This window comes from Gadus macrocephalus, chromosome 2 (assembly GCF_031168955.1).
Source record: "Gadus macrocephalus chromosome 2, ASM3116895v1".
Taxonomy (NCBI): Eukaryota; Metazoa; Chordata; class Actinopteri; order Gadiformes; family Gadidae; genus Gadus; species Gadus macrocephalus.
The window spans coordinates 12,434,730-12,448,817 of NC_082383.1; the positions used below are offsets into that span (position 1 = coordinate 12,434,730).

At 42.2% G+C, this 14,088-nt stretch overlaps 1 long non-coding RNA gene across 1 annotated transcript; it reads left to right on the forward strand.

Moving 5' to 3' along the window:
- Window positions 1-5,559: 5,559 nt before the first annotated feature.
- On the forward strand, window positions 5,560-7,955 carry LOC132449846 (uncharacterized). The gene is made up of 2 exons (XR_009523683.1): window positions 5,560-6,029; window positions 7,641-7,955. It is a non-coding gene; the product is annotated as an uncharacterized LOC132449846 (long non-coding RNA).
- The last annotated feature ends 6,133 nt before the right edge of the window (window positions 7,956-14,088 follow it).

The following is a 14,088-nucleotide window of genomic DNA, read 5'->3' on the forward strand; positions in this document are numbered from 1 at the left end:
TTTCGTTTTTTTAAGTACCGGTTCGAGAACCGTTTTAAAAGTAATAAGTCTTTGACGCGACCCGACCCCGGATAAGCGGATGACGATGAGGATGATGAGGAAGTCTTTGACGTTTGTAGCGCATTGCTCTTAATTATAATAATATCATAGTATTTGTTATTGGATGCATCATTAGTTTTAAAATTTGGAAATGCAATCAAAGCTTGCATCAGCTTGCATTGCTGGTTTTTGGAATAGTTTTGGTATTATCCTCCGACACTTAATTTATGTGGATTGTCAAGTTACATTTTGGAATGGGTTTGAGGTTTTGCTTGTATTTTTATTAGGGAAAAGAAAAAAATTGGATTTTACCAAGGATGAAGCAAACATAATAAGCAATTTAACATTAGTGTTCCTTTTGATAACCAGGTACTGGAGAGACTAAAGTCATGTTCAGGCTGCCAACCCAAATCAAGTAAATGTACATGTTGCTTTGCTTTCCTTAGGGAAAAAAAAAAGATGACATTGATCCAGGAAGAGGCCAAGAGTTCCAAAGGCATTGGTGTAGTCTACGTGATACGCAGGTATACGCCGTATACCCACTAGGAACGCACCAGGATTTGCGTATACCTACTTAAAAATGTGCACGGATACTAGGGCTGGGCGATAAACCGATTTTATCGATTAACTCAAGTGTGTAGCTCACGTCGATTTGTTTAAATGAAAATCGGTTTTCTCTTCAACATCTGCAAACGCTTCCCTCTCAGCTCCCGTAGTTCGGAATGAGCTCAACCCTCCCCCCGCACAGAGCGCGCATTTACCAAAGTGATGCAAAAACAAACATGGCAGCGAGTCGGGAAGAATATGTTCCTAAGAAAGGCAAGGTGTCATCCGTTATTTGGAATTGGTTTGCGTTCGCGAGGTCAGATTTAGAGCAGACAACACCCCGCTGCAATGTCTGTTCGAAGTCTGTTGCTAGCAAAGGCAGCAGTACGACGAATTTACTGCAGCACCTCAGGCAAAAACATCCCGCCGAATGGGAGAAATGTTGCACGCAGCGGAATGAGAGAGACCGCGGCACCAAAAGCACCACACACACAGCTACTAAAATACAGACCACCGTCACACAAACCTTTGCCAACTGCATCCCATATGAAAAGAATTCGCCCCGCTGGAAAGCCATAACTGATGGGTCGCTATGTATATAGCAAAGGATATGGTCCCAAAGTATACGGTGGAAAAGCCAGGTTTGATTTATGAAATCTATTGCGTAGTCATAAGAATTAAATGATACAAATTATTTGCCAATTTTTATATGTTATGTATATGTATATGTTAATTAAAATATTTTGAATAAAAGCGATAGCCAAATGTATTAATAATGTTCAGTCCAGAATGCAGACATTAATGTCCTTTGCAATATGTGTTTTAGGTTGCAGCCACGCTCTCTCATATAGACTCTCCTGAGCCAATTAAAATGCCTGAACCTGAACCCTCTTCATCCTCAACTGAACAAGTAACAGGTCAGTCAGTCTTCATTGAATAATCCAACTTCATTCTTTAATCCCATCCGTCATGTTTTCAAAATGAGGCAAAATATAATCCTAGGAGCTCTACTTAAAGTAAACTGGGGTAGTGGTGTAATTATTGAGACTGTGTAAATAGTATCACTGCTATAATGGTCCCTATACTCATTTTTGCTACTACAGAGAAAAGCTTCAGATCCAGTGGTCAGACCTCCAGTATGACACAAGGCAACCCACCATGTGAGGTTGGTGTGAATACAATTATGTCTATTTTTGTAAGAATCTTTATGGGATTACTATGGACTTTTTCATGATTTAAAGGAATCTTGAGTTTTGGTTTGAAGTCTTGATCTGTAGGCAATATAACTGACTGAAAACATTTCAAAAACCCTCAAGTCACCTCTGTCTCATTGTGTGTGCTTTCACAGCATTTGGTAATTGTATCAGCTTTCAGTGCAGGTATAGAAAGGGCAGGGCTGGGCAATATGGTTTAAAAGCAATATTTTTGGACATAATCTCGATGCACAATATACACTCACGGCCACTTTATTAGGTACAGCGGTTACATTTCTTGGTAACGCATATAATTGATCAGCCAATCACATGGCAGCAACTCATTCACTATGATGTTTGTTAGTTATGCTTGTAGTGTGAAATGGAAGGTCTTGCAGTAGTCTGAAACAGTACATAATGAGAGCCTGTTTGTGTGTGTTATGAATTCATGTATTGCACATTTCGCATTGACAGATGTTGTTTATGCTGTTCACCCATGTCCTCTATCAGATGGCAAGGCCTGAGATGCAAAGGTGATTGTGTTTATGTGCGACATCCACACATCCACCCGCACACACATGCAAACACACACACACTTAAGTCAGTGATGGCACACAGTCCATTATTCACATAATGGTGTATAAATAAGCTAAACCAGCTAAAATAATTTTAATTTCTTGTCTAGAATGCCGTTGTGTTTGGCACAAATCCTGTCTCCTTAAGGCCTCTGAAGACTGGGACATGTCTGAAGTAAGAGTACGATTGAGTATAAAATAGATATATTAGTAGTGGAATCATCAACGATTAAGTGCCAAATCATAATTCGGTGGTTTCGTTACTTTGGTTTGGCTCCTTTTACAAGAATTATTGAATGCAATGAATCTAAACTGAGTTTCATTTTTTAAACTTTTACTGAGGAAAAAAATAGCTTTTTAATGATATTCAAATTGTGGACCACTTGTATTTTATTAGACTGATATCAGCTCTTGCCACATTTTTTAGACAGTCTTGTAATTGTCCTGTTGTGTGCTTTATAGAGTGATGCGTCTTCTCGGGAGCACTACAATCCCAACAATTCCTCTGAGAGTTCTGATGCGGAATCAGAATCCGATGCTGAATCTAAAACTCTGCGGGATGTAGATGAAGATGCTCTTCGGGTTGCTGTGGCTGAAGAAGCGAGCACGTATATCTGTGGCTCCATGACAGTTTCAATGCAGGATGCAAAGGAAATAAATGCAGACTCGGATGAACATGATGGAAGTCATGGAAAACGGCAATTGAAAAGCCAAATCAATTATTGCTTCTTTGCAAGAAACCCCAAACAAAATTTGCTCGGCACTTAAAAAGGCATGCACACCAGAATCCAGATGTCGCCAAGGCGTTATCACTAGCTCCAAGTTCATGTGAGAGAAAGAAAATTTGGTAAATAGCGGAATCTTGGTAATTTCTCACATAATACAGAAGTCAAAGCCACTGGATCCGGGGCTCTAAAAGTTAAAAGAGAATCTAAAACAAGCAATGTCTCTGAGGCATATGATTTCTGCACCCACTGCAAAGGGATGTTTTCCCGTAGAGAACTATGGAAACACATGAAGCGATGCCTGCTCAATTCGGCACTGACAGAGGAAACAAGTGCAGGAAGGAAAAAAGTTTGTCTAAATATGGAGCATCTGAAAGTGCATCTCAAGAGCTCTTGGCATTGATCGAAAAAATGCACAAAAATGAAGTGTATGACACAATCATAAATGACTTCTTTGTTCTTCGGTTTGGGAAAAAAATGTACAACAAACATGGACTTGACAAGTCTAAGTCTAACGACTACATCCGCCAGAAACTAAGAGAATTGGGCAGATTGCTTGTTGCTTTGAGAAATACGTCAACTATAGACTCTGAAAGAAGCGGTCAAACCATCCAAATTCATGACTCTTATTAAGGCCGTGAAGAAGGTCGCTGGCTTTGATGAAGTAACTGGAATCTACAAATCACCCAGTTTGGCCCTTAAAATTGGGCACTCCCTCCGGCGGGTTAGTGAACTGATTATGTGCCAATTTCTTATGGATGAGGATGACGAGGGGGTCGAGTCAATCAGAAGGTTCCACAAATTGTAGACACCCAGTGGTCAGAATTTGTTTCACACTCAGCCTTGACAAATTTGAGCGATGCTAATTACAACAAGAGCACAACCATCCCTCTAGCAGAGGATGTTCAGAGACTTCATCTCCATCTTCAGCAGGAGGCAGATTTGGCTACAGAGAACCTGAACAGTACATCATCCACAGGTACTTATGCAGCCCTGGCTAAAATAACACTATGCAAAGTCATTCTATTCAACAGGAGGTGGTCTGGTGAAGTCTCAAAAATGACTTTTTGGATCGGGATAACTCAAAAATGAACGATGACATAACCACAGGACTGAACGAAATCGAGAAGAGACTTTGTCAGCAGCTCAATAGAGTCGAATTGAAGGGGAAAAGGGAACGCAAAGTCGTGGTCCTCCTCACACCCGACATGACTCTCATTAACTCTCCTTGTCAGCAAAAGGAAAGAGTGTGGAGTCGATGATGGCAATGGACACCTCTTTGCAATTCCCCACTGTCAAGGTGTCTTTAGAGGACAAGACTGCCTCCGTAAAAATGCTCATGCTTGTGGAGCTGTTAACCCGTGCAGTTTGACCTCAACTAATCTGCGCAAGCATATTGCCACAATTAGTCAAGTCATGAATCTAAAAGACAATGAACTGGACCAGCTTGCAAACTTCTTAGGCCATGACACACGGGTGCATCGGGAATACTACCGCTTGCCCCAGTCGACGATTCAGCTTGCAAAAATATCTAAGCTGCTGATTGCCATGCAGGGCGGGAGTGTGAAAGACATCCAAGGGAAGTCACTCGGCCAGATGGGCGGTATGTATTAGTCCTTATTTCATTTTGGTGGTGGGGCGTATGGGATTTCGTGCACAGATGGAAATTGGACAATGGTCAGACTGCTCCCACCAGATTTCACTTAACATGTTTAATTATATATTATTTAGTGTGAGACAGAATGTCCAAAGTCCTCATACCCAGTCTGTTGAAGATGTCTCAAACTTCTGCTGAGACACGTGTAAATGTATGTCAAACTTTGACCTGTTGGTGGCATCAGAATTTGACCCTAAAGCGTGTGTATGTAAAATTACCACTAAAAATGCTTGTATATACCAAACTTACCAAACTTCTTCAGTAGTACAAATAGAGTCCCTACACATAAAACAAGACATTAAAATGTTTGTAACTATACCAGGTGTTTATTTAACAAGATGGATACAACACTTGCCTTCTGGCTTCAAATTTCTGCTGCTAGCGCTGTCTCTACCCAAAGTCACTTCCTTGATCAGTAAAATTCCACTACAGAAAGCAAGTGCTCTCATGTAAACACATGCAATGTATTGCTAAAACCAGCCAATTAGCAATGTATTTCCATGGACTATCCACAAACCTTTTCCATCAACTGAATTTGAGGTGTTTTGTAGAGGCTTTTACTGGCTTTCCCAAATAAAGGAAGTGACGCTGGGCTGGGAAAACACTGGTCAGGTTATCAGTGTAGTTAATAGTATATTTATACAATATCAATAAACATGAAACTGCTGTGGTCCCTACACAGCTTTGCTGCTAGACCCCCAATAACCAATTATAAATATCTGTTACGATGTGCAATTCGATTTTCAGATGACTTAGAAGATTTTGCCCCTACTCCCAATCATCCTGGTCCTCCTCCTGGAACTGGCATCCAAGGTATTGTCATAGTGAATTCCCACGCCTACAATTGTGCTGCTAGGACCCTAAGAAAAAATTCTTAAGTCTATCGTTGTAATCTACAATATGATTTTCAGGTGACGTGGAAGATTTCGCCCCTACTCCCAATCATCCAGGTCCTCCTCCTGAAACTGTCATCCAAGGTATAGTCAGTGAATTCCCATCCCTGTCACTGCCCTCTGCTGTTTTGCTGCCAGGCCCCAAATAAAAACATCTTAATGTCTGTCCTTATAATCTAAACTATTTATAGGTGACATGGAAGATTTGCCTCTGTTGCTGAATAGTAGTGAATATCCATGCTAACACCTGTCCTGTGCTGCTTTGCTGCTAGGCCTCTGGGTACCCGTTCTGAATGTTGGCATTACAATCTATGAATCTACAATATGATTTTCAGGTGACATGGTTGATTTCGCTCCGGTGTCTGTTCAATCTGGTAATTCTGAAGAAACTGGAATCCAAGGTATTTAGTCCACTGCAGTCATATTGTAGACCATGTACTGTACACTTATTCTGATGAGGGGTAATTAAAATATGTTTTTAACTTGTTTTAGAAATTGTTGACCAGAGGGGTATACTATAGGGGTGTGACGAGATCTCGCAAGATTAAACTCGACGATATTACCCGTCGCGTTAAAAATCTGTCTCGCGAGATTTGTGAGCTATCCAAACTTCTATTCATCTACGCAAATGATGTTTAGAAATGTTCAGCGTAGTGTCCGAATTCTCGTTTGTTCGTTCCCTATATAGTGCACTATATCATGAACACTATATAGGGAATAGTGAGTGAGTGTATAGGGAACGATTTCGAACACAGCTAAAGACAGCCAGAATGACGTCGGAAAATACCCGTATTACCGTCGAAGATGCCCCCACCACTTTCAAATCATTTGTTTGGCAGCATTTTGGGTACTTTGATTTGGTTTTGCACATAATATTGTTTGCACTTGAAAAAAAGAGAATTATTTAATTTAATTTATTTTACTTTAACTTTTATAAATTGTAGTTTTAGTTTCAATTTCATGCATGTAAAGAGTTATAATAAAACATTTAAAAATGCATGTGCAACTTGGTTAAATAAAAGTCTGTTGGTCCAGTCATATATTTTGTCATTGTAGTTTTCTTAAAATCTCGTCTCGTTCTCGTGAACCCAATATCGTGTCTCGTGTCTCGAGTGTATCGTCACACCCCTAGTGTACTACAAAGCAAAATCAACAGAGCCTGTTCTTGATCTGGTTCAATATAACACAAACCCTCGCTTAGAGCTTACTGGTATCACGAAGGCGGTTATCAACCTCCTATGTTGAACTAGGGTTTCAGCTTCAGGCTTTGTGCGTGTCCCTATCAAAAGGGGCGTTTGAAAGGGGGCATTTGACCTGTCATTTGACTCTGCTTCCAATCAAAATGGACTGATCCGCTAACTTTACACAAACGGACTGATTGCGAACAGTTGACAAAAAAAGTGTGTCGCTGACTTATTTCAAGAGGAAGATTTTGTCAGTCTGAATTATCACAAAACAGCAGAAAAAAGAGCCAAAAAAGAAACGCTAAAGGAGAGTTGAATGCTTTCAGAAAATTAGGCTACTGAATTGATTTATTTATTTTACCGATCATTCCCGCATTGCATAACATTATGCAATTTAACGGTAAACTCGCATTTAAACACTACACCATTTAGCTTTATTGATGTATAGGCTACTTTGCTATATTTATAGAAATACGCCTAATAGTCCCACACTTAAGAATTTCATTTAAGTCTGACACTGTCCCCAAATGAATAGCCTATGCGGAAAATCACTTTAGTTTTGAGCCACATCAAAATGAAGACAATTTTGATTTAGGCTAAAAGTCTTTTATTTGTGTTTGGTTAGGATCCTAAGACATCATAGAATGTATTTTGGATGACAACTATTGACAGCAGCCAATCTCTTATTTCCCCAACAATGGGTGTTTTGCCCCCTGGGTACTATGGAGATAACCTAAAGATGTAAAACTCAATATTTGAACTTCAACAGACAGGACCTGGAGCTACCATTGTATACAAAGTTAAGATTTGTTGCTCTTTTCAATACAGGTAAACACATTCCATCCGAGAGGAGGCGCTGTGTGAAGAGACCGTGGTCGGAAACTAAAGCAAAGGCACATGAAGCCATACATTCTGAACGGACTTCTGGTCATGAGCGCTCAATGTGCATTGTGCAAAGAAAAAGAACACCCCGCATTAGAAGGACGCACAATTAAAAATATTCGTGATTTTGTAAGAAATAATGGCCTAAAAAAAATAAAAAGTAGTACACACATGGAATTGTCAACACTGCTTTAGTATCCTCCCAATCCTGTCTGCAGTCTGTGTGTCAGCTAGTGTCCTTGAAATAAAGGCCTAAAGAATTTCAATGTCAATCAAGCTAAATTCAAAGTTAAGTGCTCCTTTTTTGGTCGCTGGTGGTTGTGAGTGGTTTGCGTTTGAGATAATGTGTCCGATTTTATCAATCTTGCCTTTGAGAGTTGTCAACACTGCTTTAGTGTCCTCACAATCCTGTCTGCAGTCTAGTGTCCTTGCAGGCCTGTTCTAAAACTTGGTCTGTGTGTCAACTAGTGTCCTTGCAGGCCTGTTCTAAAACTTGGTCTGTGTGTCGACTAGTGTCCTTGCAGGCCTGTTCTAAAACTTGGTCTGTGTGTAAACTAGTGTCCTTGCAGGCCTGTTCTAAACTTTATAACAAATTCCATTAATTAAAACAGAAACTCGTCACATTCTGTTGTTATTCTTTTTATCGGGAAATCAATGTTAAACGCCAATAGGCTAAAGAGACACAACAGAAACACATACACCGCAATCATATAATACATATATTGTCTGTGTTCGATGTCATGCGTGTGTGGTTATTTATACAACAAATGAACAAAACAATAATGATCCGTGATCAAGTCCAAAGTGAACCAGAGTCTCGCAAGGCCGCAGTGTCGGCCTGTTTCCGCGATTGTCTTTACAATGTATCCAACAAAACAGTCTCTGATCGTAATCCAAAGAAGTAAACAGTCCGTCTCCAAATCAAAAACAGCAATTCATTGCGCAGTAAAAACCAGGAACAAAATTACCGCTTCGCTCACCAGATCCCGAGCTGAGTAAATCCTTCCGAATTCTGGTACTCCTATATATGTCTCACTTTGTGGATCGGTCCAGAGAAAGCAGTTGGTGGAATGTATTAAATAAACATACATATAAACAAAAGATCGCTATAACAACTGGCATTTGCTGTCTAAGTCGTATTGATATTCTAACTTAGCTTGCCGCCACTTCTCCATTCAAACTCCCCCGTGAGAATCAACAAACCTCCCCGTGTTGTGCGTTCACCCTCCTCTACAACCCAGGCGCGTACCTATTTAAAGGGATAGGCCTACACATAAGGAGGCTAAGTGATCGCTAAAAATACTGTCCCATACATATTTTAGTCAGTGGGATAATATACAGTAAACATAGCATATGGCCAGACAATGTATTATTTCCAGCTCTCATATGTCAACTGCCTATGAGCCTATATGGCTCTTTTCCAGCATCTATGTTTGATAACAGACACTCATTATTATGTGAACATCACATAGTCCCCACCCCCAGTCTATGCCTAGCGGGAGCTGAAATATGGCTTGAGATTCACAACATTCACTGTGTCTTCCCTCCTAGATTGGTCTTCCCATCTGACTTTGTAGTTAATGGGCCCTAACTTTTTCATCACTACAGCTGGACCAGACCATTTTGGCGCAAGCTTGGATGAAAATTTTGCTGCTGCATTGGAAAGATGATGAGCTTTGACCCAGACCAGGTCTCCATCGGAGAATTGCGCATTTCTCCTGTGGATATTATAATACCTGGCTTGTCTGGCTTTGGCCGCATTCACTCTCCTACTGACCTCTTCTGCTAGCTTCTGCTGTCTTTCCATCACAGAGTAGGCTGGCTGTTCTGGAGATGGCATCGGGGATTTGGTGATGAGCCTTTCCAGTGGTCCTTTCAGGCTCCTCCCAATCGCCAGTTGAGCTGGTGTTGTCCCGGTGGTGTCATGCACGGCCGTGTTTATTGCAAACCTAAACTCGGGCAACCAGCGATCCCACTCTCGGTGATTATTGCCAACATACGAGGCCATCATTGTCTTAAGGGTCCTATTGACCCGCTCTGTTAAATTGGTCTGTGGGTGGTAGCTGGTGGTCAATTTCTGAGTGACACCCCAATTCTTACAGAGATCTGCCAGCAGATTACTGGTGAACTGGGGTCCTCTGTCTGACAGTAAGTATTTGGGTACGCCCCAACGCAGAAACACATCATCTTTGATGATCCGGCACAGCTTGGTAGATGTACTGTCTCTCAAAGGGAACAATTCCACCCACTTGGTATAGTAATCCACTGTTACTAAAAGGAAAGTGTTCCGTTGCTTGGTGATCGGCAAGGGTCCCATGTAATCAATCCCCAGCATGTAGTTTGGCTCTTCTACGACGTGGTTTGAAGAAGTCCTGCTGGCTTTTGGTTGGATTGGATTGACAAGTTTGGCAATTCTTAATGTAGGACCACACATCTTTTCGGATGGAGGGCCACCAAGCAACGTCCATGATTTTCAGCAATGTCTTCATCCGGCCCAAATGCCCTCCTAATGGATTGTCATGGTAATATCCAAGGAAGTCATTCATCATAGATTTAGGCACAGCTAATTGGTATTTGGCTCCACCCTCGGTACTGGGAAGTCGTCGATATAATACACCCTGGTGTTCTTCAAAACCGATCCGATCAGTTCTGTCATCGGAGTCAGTCACTGGCCTGAGGCTTGTGAGGTCATCATCCTTGGCTTGGGCTTGGGAAATCTCCCCCATAGAGCTTGGGATGTCAGCCCAGATCTTCGCCTTGGTGACGGACACACATGGTGCCATTAAGCCTGGTGGAGGTGTTATCGCCCGGGATAAGGCATCTGGGACCATGTTCAAACATCCCTTCCTATAGAAGACGCTGAAATTGAACTGTTGTAACCGCAAGATCCATCTGGTGAGCCGAGAACTTGTTTTCAGGCAATTGAAGGCCCAGGAGAGGGCAGCATGGTCAGTATAGACCTCAAACTTTACTCCCTCCAAGTAATGCCTCCACTTCTCCACAGCCCAGACAACAGCGAGACATTCCTTCTCAGAGGTGGAGTAGTTGCATTCTGCCCCTCTGATACCTCTAGAGGCGTATGCAATCACTTTTTCTCCCTCTGGTCTTCTCTGTGTCAGGACAGCTCCCAATCCTAGGTCACTGGCATCTGTATGCACCTGGAAGGTTATACGGTGGTCTGGCTGAGCAAGTACAGGAGGCCTTCTCAAAGCATTCTTCAGTTGCTCCACGGTTGTTTCGTATTCAGGTGTCCATTTCCATTCCACCCCTTTCCGTTTCAACTTATTTAATGGTGCTGCAAGGTTTGAAATGAACTTATGGTACCATCCTGCAAGGCCAAGGAATCTCTGCAAAGACTTAAGATTAGTTGGTGTGGGGTAATCCGTCACAGCCGATGTCTTTGCTGGATCAATCTCCACTCCTTTTGAAGAGATCACATGGCCCAAGAAGGTAATCTGGTCTTGAAAGAAATGACACTTGGCCATGTTCAAGGAAAGGTTGGCAGCATGGAGCCTTGCAAAGACGGCCTCAAGGTCCCTCAGGTGCTGTTCATGGCTTGGAGAGAATATAATGTCATCAATGTAGACAAAACAATTAGAACCTCTTAAATTGCCTAACACACGCTCCATCAGACGCTGGAAAGTGGCACCAGCATTCCGCAAACCGAAAGGCATGGAGCGAAACTGGAATAGCCCCAAAGGGGTGACGACAGCAGTTTTCGCCTTGTCTTCTTCTGCCATTGCCACTTGCCAGTATCCTGATTGAAGATCAAGTGAGCTAAAGCAGGTGGCGCCATGCAAGGATTCAATGATCTCGTGAATCAGAGGCATTGGGTAGGCATCTTGCAGAGTCTTGGCATTCAGACGCCGATAGTCAACACAGAACCTATACTCTCCTGTTGGTTTAGCCACTAGAACTACTGGTGATGCCCAAGCTGATGAGGATGGTTCAATGATTTGGTCTTTTAACATTTTTTTAATGTGCTCTTGAATGATATCCTTCTTAAAAGGTGAAACCCTGTAAGCCGGACTCCGCACCGGCATTTGGTCTGTGGTTGGAATCCGGTGCTCTTCCAGGGTAGTTCTTCCCAGCTGGCTTGAACACACTGTTGCCCACTTCCTGGCTAGAGGAAGCATCTCAGCCGGTAGATTCCTCTCGTCCCGCTCATGGGAAGATCCTTGAGGCTCAGGCATTACAGGCTTTTGGATTGACACAGCCATGTATAATCCAGTGTTGGCCTTTTTCCAGGTGAGGGTTTCTTTATTGTGGGGTAGGAAGGGAAAGTATTGGTACCTGTTGTAAACCACGTCCCGCACTCCGTACTCATTTTCTCCCAGATGAAGGTGTGTGTGGGTTTTGGTAAGGAAGTCTAGCCCCAAAATCAAGGCAAAAGCTAGGTTTTTGTCATCCATGATATAGGTCTCCAGTGACCAGCAAGTATCATGCCAGACATACGTTAATTTAGCTTTCCCCAGTGGAGCATGCACCTTTCCATCTGCAAGCACAAAGGACTGATTAGAACAGGGTTCAAGCGTCTCTCTTTCCCGCACAATCTGTTTCCAGAGCTGTTGAGTCATTAAAGAGTAAGTGCAGCCAGTGTCAAAAATTGCTTCACCCTTTAAGCCGCGCACCTCAATGGGAACTACCAGTATTGTAAGATCCTCCCCTTTAGTCATCTTAAGCCTAACTTTATTGTCCACTGCTGACACCTGCAGGCTGACCTTGGGTGTAGGACCTTTTCTCTGTGTCCTTTCTGAGGATGGCTGCTCCTGCACCTTCTTCCAGTAGCCTTTGGTCGACGCCCAGTCTTTTTCCACCATAGATCCAACTCTAACTAATTGGTCTACCGTGGTGACTGTACCTCTCAGACTAGTGGCTAGCTTGGGATTGCAGTTGTTAAGTATTCTTCTGACCACTTCACTCTCATCAATGTTTGGCTTCCACTTTAGACATAATGCTCGATAGTCATAGGCAAAATCTCTCAAACATTGTTCTGGGTCTTGGACCATGGTTCTGAGTTTCTCTTCTATTTCCGTTTGGTAATCCCCAGAGAGAAATGCACCAAGAAAGGCTTCCCTGAATTCAGCCCAGTTGGACACTTTCTTTCTTTCCGCCATCCACCAACTATGTGCAGGCCCTTCTAAGATAGTGCCTAGTGTGCCTGTCAGTTCAGCATCGGTCATGGGTCTTAAGGTCAAAAAGTTCTCGCACTTCTCAATAAAGAATAAATCACCGGTGTCCCTTGAATCTTTAAATCTGGGGAAATCAATTTTAACAGGAAGTCTTTGTGCTAAACTGGAGACAGATGATTGATCAAAAGCGGAACGAGTTAGTTGCCGAATGGAGCAGGTTTTTATCTTGCTGAGTTGTGCTTCCCACTGCACATCTCGTCGTTGGAGACAATTCACAATTGCTTTATCAAGTGCAACCATTGACTTTTGTACATTGCTTTCCATCTCAAGCAACCTGGTGTCTACATAGTGCCTGAAACCTTCTTCTCTTGTTAGAGCGCCCTCTACTGATCCTCTAAAATCGGCCTCCAAGGATTTAATCTTTTCCCCAGTTTCAGTTAAGTTCGCTTGCACTCCTTCCAGCAGTGTATCATGCATCTTCTCTGCAACCACTTCTTCCTCATCAATTTCCTCTTCGTCCTCATCCACATAGAGTTCACTTATCAAAGAGGCCACCTCTGCTACAGGATCTCTAAATGTAATAAAATCTCCTTGGGCAGGGGTAGGAGGGTTATACCCATCAAGTATCTCTGCTTCCTCCTGACTCATGTTTACTAAAGTAATTTACTATAGCCTACACACCAACCTAAATAAATGTTAGCTATGTTTTCAATAATTTCCCCAATACAAAAAACTCAAATGAAAAAGATTTCACAAAACAAATATACACGTGCTTGTTCACAACATGGCATTTCATCAATATATAAGATTAAACAAATAACAAAACTTTGAGAGTAACTCTCCATTATTTGGAACAAACCTCACTCTGGGTTTAAACACGCACTCACCTGGCATAACCCAGGAAACAACGAGTGCTTCAAACAAACAAAAAAAACACCAGCAGCCTGGATTTAGAAAACAGATAAATAACCACAATTACTGCAGTTTCTTAGCCTAAATATTTTGCGTTAACACCCGATACCCCCGTACTGGCCACCATACATAACAAATTCCATTAATTAAAACAGAAACTCGTCACATTCTGTTGTTATTCTTTTTATCGGGAAATCAATGTTAAACGCCAATAGGCTAAAGAGACACAACAGAAACACATACACCGCAATCATATAATACATATATTGTCTGTGTTCGATGTCATGCGTGTTGTGGCATCCCGCCACGGAAACCTCGGCCTGGACGGGCCCGGGGTACCGTAAAGGACT